The 15113-nt window shown below is 43.2% G+C and overlaps 1 pseudogene; it reads right to left on the minus strand.

Moving 5' to 3' along the window:
- Nucleotides 1–11203: 11203 nt before the first annotated feature.
- On the minus strand, nucleotides 11204–13411 carry LOC115317324 (annotated as a pseudogene).
- Nucleotides 13412–15113: the final 1702 nt, after the last annotated feature.

Raw genomic sequence — 15113 nt, forward strand, 5'->3', positions numbered from 1 at the left:
ACTACAAAACAAAGCAGTGAGATTTATATTAAATAGTTACAAATCAACCAACTCTGTCTCCGCACTCAGGTCCCGAGCAAACCTATGCAGTGTTCAAACCAGGTTGGCTATGAGCAGAATGAAACTTTTTTTTTTTTAGATTTTGAGTGGATGTTGCAGAATAAATGTTTCAAAATACGTAACAACTCCCGAACCCATGCAGCACAGAACAAAACATAATCGTTATATTCAACAATATTGGTGCTCAACAGATCGTTTTAAGTAATCCTTTTTGTTCGGTGTATAGACGAATGGAACAAGCTACCCGCTCGTGTTGTCAATTCCGAAGATCTCATTTCATTCGCAAAGGAACTAGAGTTTGTGTATGCATGTAATTAATACCTTTTTATTTGTATTTTTTTGCGTGTATGTAATTATGACCTTTTGTTTATGTTTGCTATTTGTATCACTCCTGCCCTGGCCTTACGGCTGGCAGTAAAAATAAATATGACAAAAAAATTAAAACAACTTCCACATTTCGACGGAGACGAACAGGTTTGAACGCCACGCAGTCACTACTCGACTGAATGAATCTGGAGTAAATAATGTTACGAATATACGTATATCTAGTTATTACCAAAAAAAAGGGGGAAGGGAAGTTTCCCAAACGAACCATTCTGAAGAATCTTAACAATCAACTAAAGCTTCCATCAATTACCCAAATCAATAAACTTTTTTTTTGCAAAATTTTCCGTGTATTAAGGAGAATGCTTGGAAGGCATGAGTACGCCCTGCCCGCAATCGCCTTGTCAGTGATTTAAAGTAATTTACTTCGAATCTATTGTCAGTGATTTCACGTACATAATCAAAACAATTTGTTGAAGATTGAACTTGTGAACTGTCGTCTCTAAGGTTTTTGTCCTTCAACACTTCACTGGACCAGAAGGTCAGCACATGCAGTGCGCGTAAATACGCTCGGAGCGTGCGTGCAGAAATATGAAAGCACCAGTTTATGTTGACGTTGGAGACAAATATATTTTAGCGGTTATTTAAACATATGCATATACCGCTGCAGAGAAACTAAGTTAACTCCCTAAAAAGTGTCAGTGTAGCAGAGGATGGTACCAGCTCTTACCTAAAATAGCCACCAAATATTTTCTTGTGAGCAGCATGTTGATCTGTAGGCTTGCAGTTCTGCATAAGAATCAAGGAACAAAAAGTATAGATTATAAAGCCTGAACGAAATGAAAGCTATGATAAATACATTTATTTCTTAATTCAATGGCAAACATACAAATATGAAATTACAAAACATACGTTTGTTTTGCATGAAACCTCTAATAGAACGAATATTATGACCCCAACAATTTTCAGGCTGTTGAAGTCCCTTTACATTGTATATTCCTAATGCACATTCATAAAAGTTATGACAAAAAGTAACGCAAAAGTTTTTTTTATATACAGAAGAAAGTATGAGAAAACAGGTGTCGTCTAAGAATTGTACCTTTCCATGCGTTACTAAGGCATTTAATTTTGTTGAAATTAAGAGGCCTGCGTTAGTCAGAGCAGATTAATACTTGGAGATTAAAGGCAAAATGGGAATTAAAGCTTCAATTTGTGTCTCACCTTTGCAAACGATGTCAGCAAGTTTAGAGTTCTGTATATCTGTCCACTTCCACACCAGCCTTATATTATATTGCCGAATATAGGGCACAATTGTAAATGTTCTGGGATCATATACCGAGCGAGGTCCAATTAAAGTTGTTTTGAACCTATTTTCGGCAGAAGCTGAAGGCCATCAACATCGCTCTGTTTTGTGTAGTACCTATGAATGTAAGCGGCAAGATAATTTTTCTAATTTATATATACTGCTCATTATTCTAGGATGTACCATGCCATCAATTGTCGCATAGATTGAATGATCGAAAATTGTTTTTGCATTCTTTTAATTTTTTTTTTGTTACGTGTACGTTTGGAATACTTATCATAGGTGGACGATTTGAGTAGACAGTCCAATTTTGCTTTTGTGTTTAACTTCTTTCCCAAATCACAAGGATAGTGTAAGTATTAGACTTCTTTCAAATGAATAAAACAAAGTCAGGTGCAATCCAGAATTGCAGCTTGCGTTGAACTCAATTTTAGGCTCCGCTATTTCAGAAACATAGTCAAGGTTCGGTCCTGATAACTGTGTTGTTTTTAAAAGGCTGAAACCCATGATGACATACATAACCACCTCTGTTATTAGCCTAGCAGTCTATCCCTCGAACGTAAACATATTTTGTGTAAGGGACTACACTTGTTGCGAGTTAAGGTTGCTGTTTTTCACAGAGCGATCCGCTTGTGGTTATATTTTTAGATAGACAACAACTAGAACGCAGTATCTTAGGCGCCAAAGTCAGTGGCTCAGAGGAAAGAAATGGCTGCTCTAAATGAAACGGAACTATTAATTACATCTTAAACTTGTTTTCTATATTAATATATTACACTTGTTTCGAGAACATACTTTAAGAAATCAAAGTTTTTAAACCAAATAGACGTAGAACACTCTTCGCTTTATTGTAATTAACTATCATTGATGTGACGGAAATTCATCTTTTTAATATATGTGTATGACAAGCCTGAAATGTCATCCTTTGTTTGTTTTGAAGATCTCGGTTTAATGCTGTTCCATAAGTATGCAACTCAAGCTTGCAGCAAAAAAAAAAAAAAAATTTCGACAAATTACAGTTAGTCAGATTTACGGAGTTTATGCATATCAAGTCAATCATTTCGTAAGAATGTAAGCGCTCACAGAAAGGAAGAAACAGGGTGTGATATATTTGTGCATGTGAATTTTGAACTGAGTTTTTACTGAATAACATTTCGACAGACCTTGTTTAAAAAAAAAAACAAAAAAAAAAACATGGTGTGTGTGTTTTTTTTTGTTTTTTTTTTTGCAAATAAGTTTGAATGGTTTGTTAATTCGTTTTTTCCATCGTTACCTAAACAGTTCAGTTCCCCGCTATTTTCAGCGGCCGAACTGGCGTCAAGATACTTAACGTGACATAACTATTACGAGAGTTCATTTTCTTGCAAAATTTAGCGAGAAAATGGAGGTCACGCAACCTATAGTACCAATTTAGTTTCCCCCTGCATTTAATGGACAATCAATAAAAATATAGGTACTTGACTCCCCAAAAAGTTGTATAGTGTCTTTGAAAGAAAATGAAACAACAGTTCTTTCTTTAACGGTTTTCATGAATAAGGGTAAAGATAAATATCGCTGTCAATCCATTTTATTTTAGTTATGTGACAGTAATACTGGGGCCATGCAATGAACATTTAACGTTGCACTGCTTTCGCTGGCTAAATATTTTCAAAGTTTCAAATTATTGAGGTTGGGAGATCAGGAGGCTATACGAAATTATCACGGTTTCCTTGAAGAGTTTTGGTAGAGGTAAATTTGTATTGACCATTCAGGCGTAACCCACTAAAATTGAGATTTTCAAATGGTCTAAACCTCTCAGTGGAATGATCAACACCTCTCTCTCCCTCTTTCAACAATACGAAGCCTTGCGCTATTGCTTTATAGAGCAGCACTTCAATTTACGATTTGTTGTTTGGCTCTCTCGAGCAATTTTCAACAATGAAATAAGTTTGCTTGCTTCATCTGGAGGCGTTGCTTCTGATATTTTCCTGAAACTATTTATAATAAAAAACAAACTATATGCTCTCTTCAAAAGGTTCACGTTTCCTGTTTGACTTGTAGATATGCATTTTTAAACGTTGAGCTTCGTACTTATGAGGGCTTTAAGAAACATTTAGGCCAATGACACCAGACAAAAAAGCTCTCATTAGGTAACTTTAATTGTCCAGGTTCCCGCACAAGGGATTGAAGCGTATAATTGGTAGGGAATAAGGAACGTTTCTGAATTTCTTTGCGTCTGACTCTTTTACGCCAGTCTCGTTGTAGTCTTACATTGTTCAATATTCTCGGCTGTATTTTTGTTGCATCGGCGGAAGTATCATCACATGGAAAATTGTTTAAATAGCTATTGGGCGACTAGTCGAGCGCGTAATCATTAGTTCTGTGCCACATCCGTTGATCTTGGACTGGTTTGAAGCGCAGGTATCTGAAGTTCGCAGCGTCGCCATGGGATGGCGCCACAGCCTCACTAGATGTGGAAACTGGCTAGAGAAACCTTCAGCAAGTGCCGACAGATGGCTGCGGGATGCATATTTCAAGATGCTAGGCGATAGGACGCATAGCAACGGAGGCCGCGCTGGACTGGCTGGCTATAAGGAGCGATGCTTTGACGTAACACTTAGCAACCGAAGATCACCGGCGACGTCCCCTTTCGCCTATTTCGGCGCCGCGCAGTGGGGGACGGCGGGTGTATCAATAATACGCGTGTTAACCCACCCCGGCCCCTCCATTCACGCCGCGTCGCGGCGACGGTCTGCTGATGGCTCATTGCAAAATATTAATTTACCTTGGCCCATCCGTACACGACGCTTCGCGGTGCCCGCCGGTTTCCCATGTACGCCCTAGCCACCATTTCCCCCCTTGCACCTCGTTTGCTAGGTGTTAAGTCATGCCGTCGCTTTTTATAACCAGCCAATGCTGTGCGGCCGCCGTTGCTGTGCGTCCTATCACCTAGCCTCTCTAAATAAGCGATCGGGGAGCGGGTGCGCGCTTTGGAAGCCATCGGATGCTTTTGGCGCCGGCTTTGGATACCTGTGAACATACACGGATTATTGTTCCGTTCTTCGGCCTCCCACGCTATTCTTCAAGCACAGTTGTCTTACCATATCACTAGGTCGTATAAGCGCACGGTGTCGTCACCCCTGTATGCACAACATATTTGCAAAACAACTAACTGACTTTGTCCCTTTGCACGCACATCTTCATGTACAGGCTAAGTGAACTAATCAGCTTTCACGAGGAAGGAGGTTTTTTTTGGAGATGTTCACCCCGCAGAAAAGTGCTGCCCGCTGCGCGAAAGGATTACGGATTTCCTAGAAAATCATCGTGGCAGCAACAGCAATTTCAGCACCTTTGTTATCTCTTTGAGTCTTATGAATACACAAAAAGTACGAATTTGTTTTTGTGATTCTCTTTCTTACCCGGATTTTAATGCTCCAGAACTCTCCACTCCTGCAGAGAAAGTTCAGCTGATCATAATTGTTGAATTCATGGAGGCAGCCTAGAAATGTGCCTTAATGATTCAGGACTGTACGAATTTTCGGAAGCCGTCGTCTATTGTTAATTTTCTGAATTTGTGAAGAGGGAGAGGTCGCCGTATTGCTCTCTACTTTCTAATAACGCATCCCCAAGATTAGTGGACACCGGCACGTCTCTACTACTTACATCATGGTGTTCAGAGTGCCCCGAAAAACGTTTAAAAGGTTTTTTTTAGCGCATCAATAATCTACGCATCGCGGAACGCTCATTCTCCGACCAAGAGGACCACTATACACTTTAAGAAAAAAGTTGGCCTCAAGGGACTAACGGCAGCATTTGGTCCTCTGAACTCCCAGTTGCTTCCCGAAAGGACCATCTGGCTCAAGCTAGATACCGTGCGCAAAAGCTGGGACTAACTGCGCTCGACTGGGACCAACCGATAGGCGTGCGCGAGCAAAAGCATCCATTAGTCCCCCTCAGACAGGGTGCATCTGTATGATTTAGTCCCCGAAGGCACACGGAATGTTCGCCAGGAGGACGGACGCTATTTCGCTTGTCTTGGGAATCGGCGAGACTCAGCCCAGCACGGCTGAAAGTGTTGACAAAACTCGGACGAAACTGGCGAATTTGTTTAATGTGCCACGAACGTTAAGACATTACATGGTAGAGCTTCACGCGTTGTGTGAATGCGAGTGAAGGAATGTGTTGACTCAACTTCACCCAACTATCTCGTCAAAAATGATCTGTTGACATTCCACAAGTCCCATTTACGTAATTTGCCTTCGCGCAAAAAAAATGTGCATTTATCCAAACGCAACACCTCAAAATACTAGCACTTTTTTTCTTTTTAAAATTAAACTTAACAGTTTGTAGAAGCCACGCTTTTAACACCGGAGTCTCGCAGTCAGAATGAATGGTCACTTCAATCGCTAAAACTGAGCATTCCCATCGGCGATATAAGCAGTCGCGCGATGCGACTAGATCGCATCGCAAAACAAATTATATGGTCACACCGGCGTGTGCGATAAGCGAGTCCAACGCCTTCGTTGGCGAGTCGTTTCTCGAAAACTCTCGCTCCGAACCCCGTTGATTGGCTCAGCCGCTCCGCGACTAGATCGCATCGCAAAAAAGTCGGGTCGAGAAGCGACTGCTCAAATGGCGTCGCTTTTTGCCCGCGATGGTCGCTTTTGCGATGAAAGTTATCGCGCGACTAGATCTCATCGCCGGTGTGAACGCGCCTCCGTCTCTGCTTGACAAACCTTTCTGGGTAGTCCAATGTCGAACTCAAAATCCGCAACGACACACTTGATGCACGGCACGTTCCACTTATAGAGCACATTCAGGGGCAGTATCCAGACGCCTTCATGCCATCGTCGTCGCTGTTTCCAAAACAATCCAGATGAACAACGAAGAACGAACCACGCCGGGAACGTCACACCTGGCAGCACGCTACTAATACAAAACAAATGCAAAAAAAAAACCACTCGAGAAAGTTGAAAATGTTTATTGGACGCCATCTTTATTGGACACATTTTTATATTAAAACTCATTGGGTATTTTATATCAGTTTCATATGTCGCATATCATTTTTTTTTCTTTATCAGTTTCATATGTCGTTTATGAGTCTCGGTTAGGCTAGGTGGCGCTGGGTACCACCCAATGCATGTGCTACAAACAATATTTTTTATTTGTTCACACAGCCATTACACTTTGGGCCCTTCGGGCACATACTATGCACACATGTTGATACATATTACTAAAATCAGTTGAAAATGTACATTCAGCGCATACATATACACGACGCAACAAACATGAATACAACAGCACACGAGCCCGATCACTACTTCCGAGCTCTGTGTTTCCGCCTTTTACACTGGTCGTTTTGAAAGTACGAATTCTCTCGGCGACCACCTCAGCAATAAATAACATTCCTAGTATGTAGATTTTTTAAAGTAATGTCATATCTCTTAGAGTATTTCGAACAGCTCAGGGAATAAATCTCTTAGTAAAAACTAATCGCTCATGCCGTAATTATTTGAAAGCCATTAAATCAAGCCGTCCCACTGCAATTCCAAGGCTCCTGTTTGCTTGCCCGCGTGACACGTTCGTATACTGAAAGAAAATCATATAAATTTATTCTTGATATGTTTAGTGGACACAATTTTATATCAGAACTTAAATTTTATATCAGAACTTATATGAAAATATATGAGCTGATATGACTGAAATTATATATTGAAAAGGGGTGATGGGCTAGAAGGCGAGTATATTGACACAAATATAATGCAGAAGACATAGACAAGTAGAAGTACGCAAAACAGGTGTGACTTAAAACGATATGCATGATGTGGACGTCATATCAGTTCTCAATTAGGCAGAATATGACATTCCAAATTCTAATATGGATGTCACATAAGTTATCATTTAAATCACATATGAACTTGTACCCTGCGTATCAGTTGGCATATGTTGCGTATAAGTTCTTATATGTCGCATATCAGTTTTTGTCTACTTCATATCAGTAAAATATGTCGCATATTAGTTTCTGTATATTTCATGTCAGTTATTATATAGATTCATATATTTTTTTCAGTAGGCCCGAAGTCACGATATATTTCATTCCAAAACTACGTTTTATGATTCTTTTACACATATCAAATCTAAAAGTATCTTCTTCTTTCGTTTTTTTTTCGCAGTGTTATTTAGAAATTTACAAGATTGCCCTGTATGCAGCCAACACGCAATCTTAAACAGTTGTATTGCGTCCATAAAGAATTCTTCTTTGCAAATAACTTGCACACTGTAACTATTTTAACTATTTGTTTTTGAAAGAACAAATAGGATGTTATCCACATTCTTTTGTTTTGGCGTCGACCTCAATTTTTGTCTGTGGTTGTTTGAAAGTTAATTAGAGCTCGGTCCCAATAATTGCGTTGTTTTTCAAAACTGAAGGACAGCGAGACATAGAAACACGTGTGGCATGATCTGCACAGTGCATATTTGTTGAAACCTTGCTGTATACCTTATGAGGGACGCCCCTAAACCTAAATGTAGGTTCTTTATTTTTTCGGAAACCATACGTTTTAAAGAACCCCTGAAAAGAAAAAAAAATATTTTTTTTAAACAGTCCATATGGAACACGCGTGTCACAAAATAAATTTTACGCGAAAAAAAAAATAGGAATATCGACGGCGCCAGACACGATTTAGTCGGCAGTCACCTCCTTTCCACTTGTTTTCTCTCTCGGCATTTCGGGCGCGTGGAGGAGAGGTGGATCGGCTTCGCCTTCACAACCGAGATGGTCATTCCGGAATGACCCCTGACGTCATGGACTTCGCGTGATTAGTCGTGACGGGGGGCATGCTCACGCAGTCATCGCCGCTTTCCTCAATGATTGCGTAAGCCTGCCCTCTGTCATGGCCAGCAAGATGGAAAGGCAGTTTTTGCAGTGTGGCACGTTCCCGTAAAAGGGAATAAGAGGGATATGTGTCGGTGGTGGTTTGTGGGTTGGGTCAGAAAGGTGTAAGTGACCAATTATTAGCATCATGGGAGAAAATAAGAGAAAAAAGTTCCTCACGTTTTGGCAATAGGCTACGACTATATGAGTACAAAACACCAATTGGAGAGCTAACAGCGGCCATCATTCTGCTTTCACTCCCTGAGCGGTCCGATGGGGGAGTTTTAATTACGGAATCGGAAACTGCGTCGTGACTGAAGATCTTACTGCCCATGTGCAATTTTTCAAACCGAAGTTTAAGTGGGTGACCCTGCGGTTTTGCGAACGAGTAAAGTTTCTTTACTTTGACGCGGATATTCGCAGAGAAATGCTAAAAGATGGTAATGGCCGTACCTCCCAGTAAAGGCCCGCAAAGAAGAATTTTATGTATCTTTCTAAAGATAAATGTCGCTGTCCATTGATTTTTATTTTACCGATGCTGCAGTTTTACTAATAACAAGAAATACAAAATTAAACGTTATACAGGTTTTGCTAGTTAAACTTTTTTAAGTTTCAACTTATTGAGGTTGAGAGATCAGGAGAACATCCGCGGTTTCGTTGGAGAGCTTTGGTAGATGCAAATTTAGACTGACAATTCCGGTATAACCCACTCATATTGAGATTTTTAGATGGTCTAAACCATTCAGTGGGTTCATCACTACCTCTCTCCTCCACTTTAAAAAAAAAAAAAAAACGAAACCTTGCATCATTGCTTAACAGCTGTACGTCATTTTACAATTGGTGGTTCGGCTCTCTTGAGCATACTTTTCACGATGAGATAATTTTGCTTCCTCGACCTGGCAGTGTTGGCAGTAACGCGTTAGAAGTAATGGAGTAGCCGGTAACGCGTTACTTTTTTGGTAATGTTTAACGTACTCGTAACCGTTTCAAACAGTAACGAGTAACGAACTTAGGTTACGTATTTCGAGTTACGGGTATCGCATTTACGTTACTTGTTAATTTTTCTTCCCAATAGCTGAAGAAAAAAAAATGTTGCACCAATGTTTTTCACGTTATTGGGCGCCAGGATATATGATTTTTTTAGTTCTTAGTTTCATTTGCCTTTTTTGTAAGTATTTAGGGGAAACCGTAACAAATATAAAGTAACTGTGATCAGTGCCTGCAAGGAGATGATATTTGTTAAAATATGGCGCTTATGAATGCCTGCAACGTCAAAGAGTAAACCGTGTTAATTCATAATTTAAGCAAAGCAATAAAAAATTATCATTCATTACTTTTATTCGTGACGGTAACAGTATCACGTTCCTTTTATTTTGAAGTAGCGTAGGACGGAAAAGTGTTACTTTAATTTGCAAGCAACGAGTAACGTATTTCATTACGTTTTTTTCGGTAACGCCTACGACACTGATCTGGAGACGTGGCTTGTCATATTTTCCGGAGATTATTTTTAATGGTAAACAAATCCTATATTCCCTTCTAAATTATCAGAAAAAAAAATTTAATCATCACCAATGCGTTTACCATAACTTTAGTCTCTTCTAAAGTTTCAAATTTCCAGTTAGACTTGTAGAGATGTATTTTTAACGTTGAGCTTCGTACTGACGTGGGCCTTCCAGGAAATTCGGGCCAGACACCAGACAAAAAAAGCTTTCAATGAGTAACTCTACCTGCCCAGGTTTCCGTTAAATGCGGTTAAATGGCTGGGAATAAGGAACATTTCTGGAATTCTCTTCGTCAGACTCTTTTACACCAGTCCCGTTGCAGTGTTAAGGCCCGCTCACGACTTGCAACCGAGTGCGACCAAATGAGGCAAAACCGTTTCTTAAGCCTCTTACGACCCCATGCGTTGCGGCGGAGCAGGTTGTGGCAATTGTTTAAATAGGTGTTGGGCGACCATTTTAATGCGTTAGCCTTAGTGGGCTGCTGCATCCTCTGATCTTGGACCGGTTTGAAGCACACGTATCCAAAGTTCGCAACGTCGCCATGAGATGGCGCCACGGCCTCACTGGCTGTGGAAACTGGCTATGAGACACCCGCCAGCGCCGACAGATGGCGGCGGGGTGCATATTTCAAGATGCTAGGCGATAGGACGCATAGCAACGGACGCCGCACTAGATTGGCTGGTTATAGGAAGCGACGCTTTGACGTAACACTTAGCAACCGAAGATCGCCGACGACATCCCCCTCCCCCGATTTCGGAGCAGCGCAGTGGAGGACGGCGGGTGTATCAATGGGGGAGGAGAACAACTTTATTAAAAGCCAAAAACTACGGCCTTGTGAAAAGGAGCGCTTGCTCCGCCAGGGCCCATTGGAGGTCCGCCGAGTCCGAGCTGAGCCAAGCATTCCAGGAGGGAGGGGATGGGTACGGGAAGTAGGGAGAGTTGAGCGCAGTGTTACAGGCGTAGAGTATAAGCTCTGTGTCAGCCCTGACCTCGGGGCAGTTCGGACAGCGAGCTGTCCCCTGCCACCTGACGTTGTAGAGCATTAGCGGGGTGAGGAGAGTGTTGGTTTGTACTTTGCGGAGAATGTGTGCTTGTTCGGTGCTAAGTGAGGGGTGTGGTTTGGGAAGGGTGGTACGGTTTTCCCTGATGTTTTTGTAGTGTTCAGCTATTTGCTTTTTGTAAGTTGCGGCGTCGTCCGCTGACGTTGGGTTTGGCCTGTGGATCGAGGGAGCCCGGAAGTTGATCTCGCGGTCGAGTTGATGTGCCAGCTCATTTCCCTCAATACCCGCGTGACCAGGAATCCAGCGCAGGGTGACTCCGCTGTTGTTATTGCGGGTGTAGGCGTCCATTAGGATATCATGTAAATGTGGCTCCCATAACCTGTGTTGCATGTTCCGAAGTGCTTGGGCTGAGTCGGTGTAGAGGTTAATGTTGGCGTTATTGTGTTCAATGAGCAGAGAAGCTTCGTGTATGGCATATATAATCGCGTACGTTTCCAGCGTGGTGATGTTTGGGGGGTTGTCAAAGGGTCCTTCCATGTGTGTGATGGGTGCTGTCTGTCCAGGTGTATAGATTGCGCAGGCGACAGATCCAGTGTGGGAACGTGTTCCGTCCGTGTATATTGTTATACATGTTTCGTCTCTGCGGTGTTTAGCAGCTTGTGCCTGACGTCGCCCTTCATGGAAGTGTCGCGTCATATTTTTGGGTACGTTGGGAAATGCGATGTTACGGGAGAGGGGAAGGCCTTGGCTGATTGATGTGAGCCAGATAGGGGTGATTCCTGATCTTTGGAGGATGTCGCGTCCCTGCACCGTATGGGAGAGGCGCGCTATCTGCCTATCTCTGTGCTGTTGTGTCAGTTCCGCAAGGCTGTGAAAGAGGCCCGTGTCTACAAGCCGTTGGTTTGAGGTGTATATAGGGAGTCCCAGGGCCGCTTTGTATAGGGGGCTGAGTGCGGATTCAAGTTTTCGGGTTTCTGTTTGCGTGAGGTTGAGGTATGGTGCAGTGTAGAGGAGCTTGCTGGTGTACGAGTGCGGTGACGAGTTGCTTCGCCTGTTCTTCTCTGAGTCCGTGTTTTTTGTTGATGATGCGTCTGATTAGGTGCGTGAGATTTCGGCAGTCTTTTTGAAACTGTAAAGTGTTTGGGTTAGCATTGTTGTTGTGGTGTATGGTGAATCCAAGTATTCTGCAGGATGTCACCTTCGGTATGAGCTTGCCTGATATGCTAATTTACACTAGTTCAATGGCGTTCTTTTGGTACTGTGTTCGATTCATGAGGAGTAATTCCGATTTTTCGGCCGAGAGTTGTAGCCCAGCTTCATGTAGGTACGGTACTATGGTATTTACGCCTTGTTGAAGGCTAGTTTCGACTTCTCCTGGAGATCCGGTTTCGCACCAAAGGGTAATATCGTCGGCGTATAATGTGTGGTGAAGGTTTGGAATTGTGGACAGCTGCCTGGATAGTGTGGTCATGCAGAGATTAAAGAGACTGGGGGATAGAATTGATCCCTGGGGTGTGCCTCGGTTTATGTCAACGGGTGAGGAGAGTGCACCTGCGGCTCTAAAGTGCGCTATCCGGCCTTGGAGGAAACTGCGTATGTAGTTGTACATGTTGGTGCCGCTGCCGGTGTCGAGAACTGATTCGAGTATGTGATCATGGGTAATGTTATCAAGAGCTTTTTTTACGTCAAGTGCGAGGATTGCTTGTGTCTGCGCTGTCTTGGGTATTAGAAGTGTATTTTGTAGTATTAGAAAGAGGTCCTGCGTAGATATGTACTTACGATACCCTATAAACTGATGCGGGAAGTGTTTAGTGTCCTCCAGGTGTTTTTCTAATCTGTTTAGCACAAGCCGTTCCATAGTTTTTCCCACGCAAGATGTTAAGGATATTGGTCTGAGATTGCTGAGTGTGGCTGTTTTTCCCGGTTTCGGAATCATGGTAATGTGTGATGTTTTCCATTCGTCCGGAAGTGTGCCTGCGTTCCAATGTTGGTTGATATGGTCTAGAAATGTCTCTTTGTCTCTGTCAGGAAGGTTGCGGAGTAGGGTGTAGGTGATGCCGTCGGGGCCCGGCGTGGTCTTGCGATTGTTTTGGGTGAGTGCACAGTTGAGCTCGGCCAGTGTGAAATCCTTGCCGATGTATTCGTTAGCGGGGCCCGTGTAGTTTTTGTAAAGTGACTGGTGTGTCGTTGGAATGAAGAGATTTTGTAGATCCTCGAAGGTTTTGTTGATGCCTTTTGTGCTCACGTGTTTCTCTATGGTGGGGATCATGTCTTTCTTCTTGCCGAGCAGGGCGCGCAGAAGGTGCCAGGTTTGTTTGCTGTGTAGAGTATTTTGAATTCTGTCACAAGTATCGTTCCACTCTGTCATTTCTAGCGTCTGGGCGTGAATAATCGCCTCTATGCTTATGTTTTCTATTTTTTTGAGGAGGTGATCATTGTGTGGTTGTTTAGCTAAGATTCTAAGAAGCCTTTTTCAAAGACGTAGGAGATGTGGGTCTGGCCTGTCTGCAGGCGCCGAAGTTGTTTGCGGGCTGGTGGCTTATTCTTTAGTTTCCATTAGGGTTTTGCTCCACGTCTTTAAGGTATCGTGTTCGCTGTTTGTTGTGCTCTGCCTCAGCTTGCGAAATTTGTTCCAGTCTGTGAAGGCGACCTTTGTGCGGCGCTTTCTTGGCGTGTTTTGGATCCTGATGTGTAGTATGTCGTGATCGCTAGTTAGGTTCTCGTGGCTGTTCTCCCACGTAGTGGCGTATCGCCCTTTGTGCAGTGCGAGGTCCGGTGTTGTGGAAACCTGTGCGCGTGTCCCCGTGCGGGTCGTTACCCCCGGCGTGTTGAGGACAGTGTACTGAAAGCCATGTATGTTTTCTTCTAGTGGCCTGCCCGTTTTGGTGTTTGCCTTTTATCCCCATGACGTGTAGGGTGCATTGAAGTCTCCCATGATATAAATGTCGTGTGTCCCTTCATCGTCTTTGGCGTGCTTGAAAATGAGTTTCAGGTCATGCTTAGATTTGGGTGGATTGTAGACGTTGTAAAGCTTTAAGGGGCGTTGTGAGTTGTCTGGGTATATTGTCGTTATTAAGGTGAATTTTTTTATGTTGTCCGGTGCTGTTTCTGTGTAGTGTTTAATGCCACGTTTGACGTAAGTTGATAATAATGGTTGGTCATGCTCGTTGTGTGCCGAGTGTGTTGCTTTGTATTTGGGGAGGTTTTGCGCTTTGTAAGTTTCCTGTAAAAGTATGACGTGGGGAGGAGTTTCTGATTTGTGAAGGTATTGTGTGATTAATGCTTTTTTGTGCGTTATTCCGCGGCAATTCCACTGCCAAACATGAAGGTTCTCAGAACTTATTTGATGCATGAACTATCTACCCTTGCGTTTTTTGAGTGGGTGCTCGCGGTGTCTTCTTGGTCTTGGGGAATATGTCTCTTTTGTGATTGGAGCGTGTAGTCCATGGTGTCGGAGCTGCAATCTTCGTCGGGGAGAAGACGTTTGAGCATGCGGTCTACGCGTTGTTCTAGCAAGTTAGTCGCAGTTCGTGGCGTTCATAGGTCGATGCGAGTTTATCGACACTGTTGGTTAGGCGGTCTAGCTTCTGTTCCAGTTTGTCAAAACATGCTACGATAGCATCTGGTTTGTCCAGACGGGATACTATCGTGTGTGTTGACCAGGGGGGATTGGCTTGTTTTGTCTGCTGTTGGTATGGACGTGCTGCGTAAATGGGAGGAGGATGTGCGGGTGAGGTGTTGAAGTTGGGGGTTTCGGGTTGTTGGGGTGGAGCTGGAGTGCTTGGCTCACCTGTCTTTCCGGGTGGAGCGGTTTTCCCAGTGCCCAGGCAGGATAATTGGTTCTTGCTGAGGGTCGTGCATTGGTTTTGGTTTGTCGCATCTGCCGATGCGGGCGGTGGTGGCGGTGGTGCGTTGTTCATGGTGGCAGAAGCGATGTGCTTGTCCTGTCGTGGTAGCTGCCCTTGCCACGGCTGCGATGGCTGACCTCGTGGTGCCAGTGCAGAGAATGCGTGCTCATAATTGGGGCCCTGATGTGGTGGCGGTGCTTGGTTGAGTGCTCCCCATGCGCG

The sequence above is a fragment of the Ixodes scapularis genome, unplaced genomic scaffold (assembly GCF_016920785.2).
Source record: "Ixodes scapularis isolate PalLabHiFi unplaced genomic scaffold, ASM1692078v2 PGA_scaffold10__122_contigs__length_95168666, whole genome shotgun sequence".
Taxonomy (NCBI): Eukaryota; Metazoa; Arthropoda; class Arachnida; order Ixodida; family Ixodidae; genus Ixodes; species Ixodes scapularis.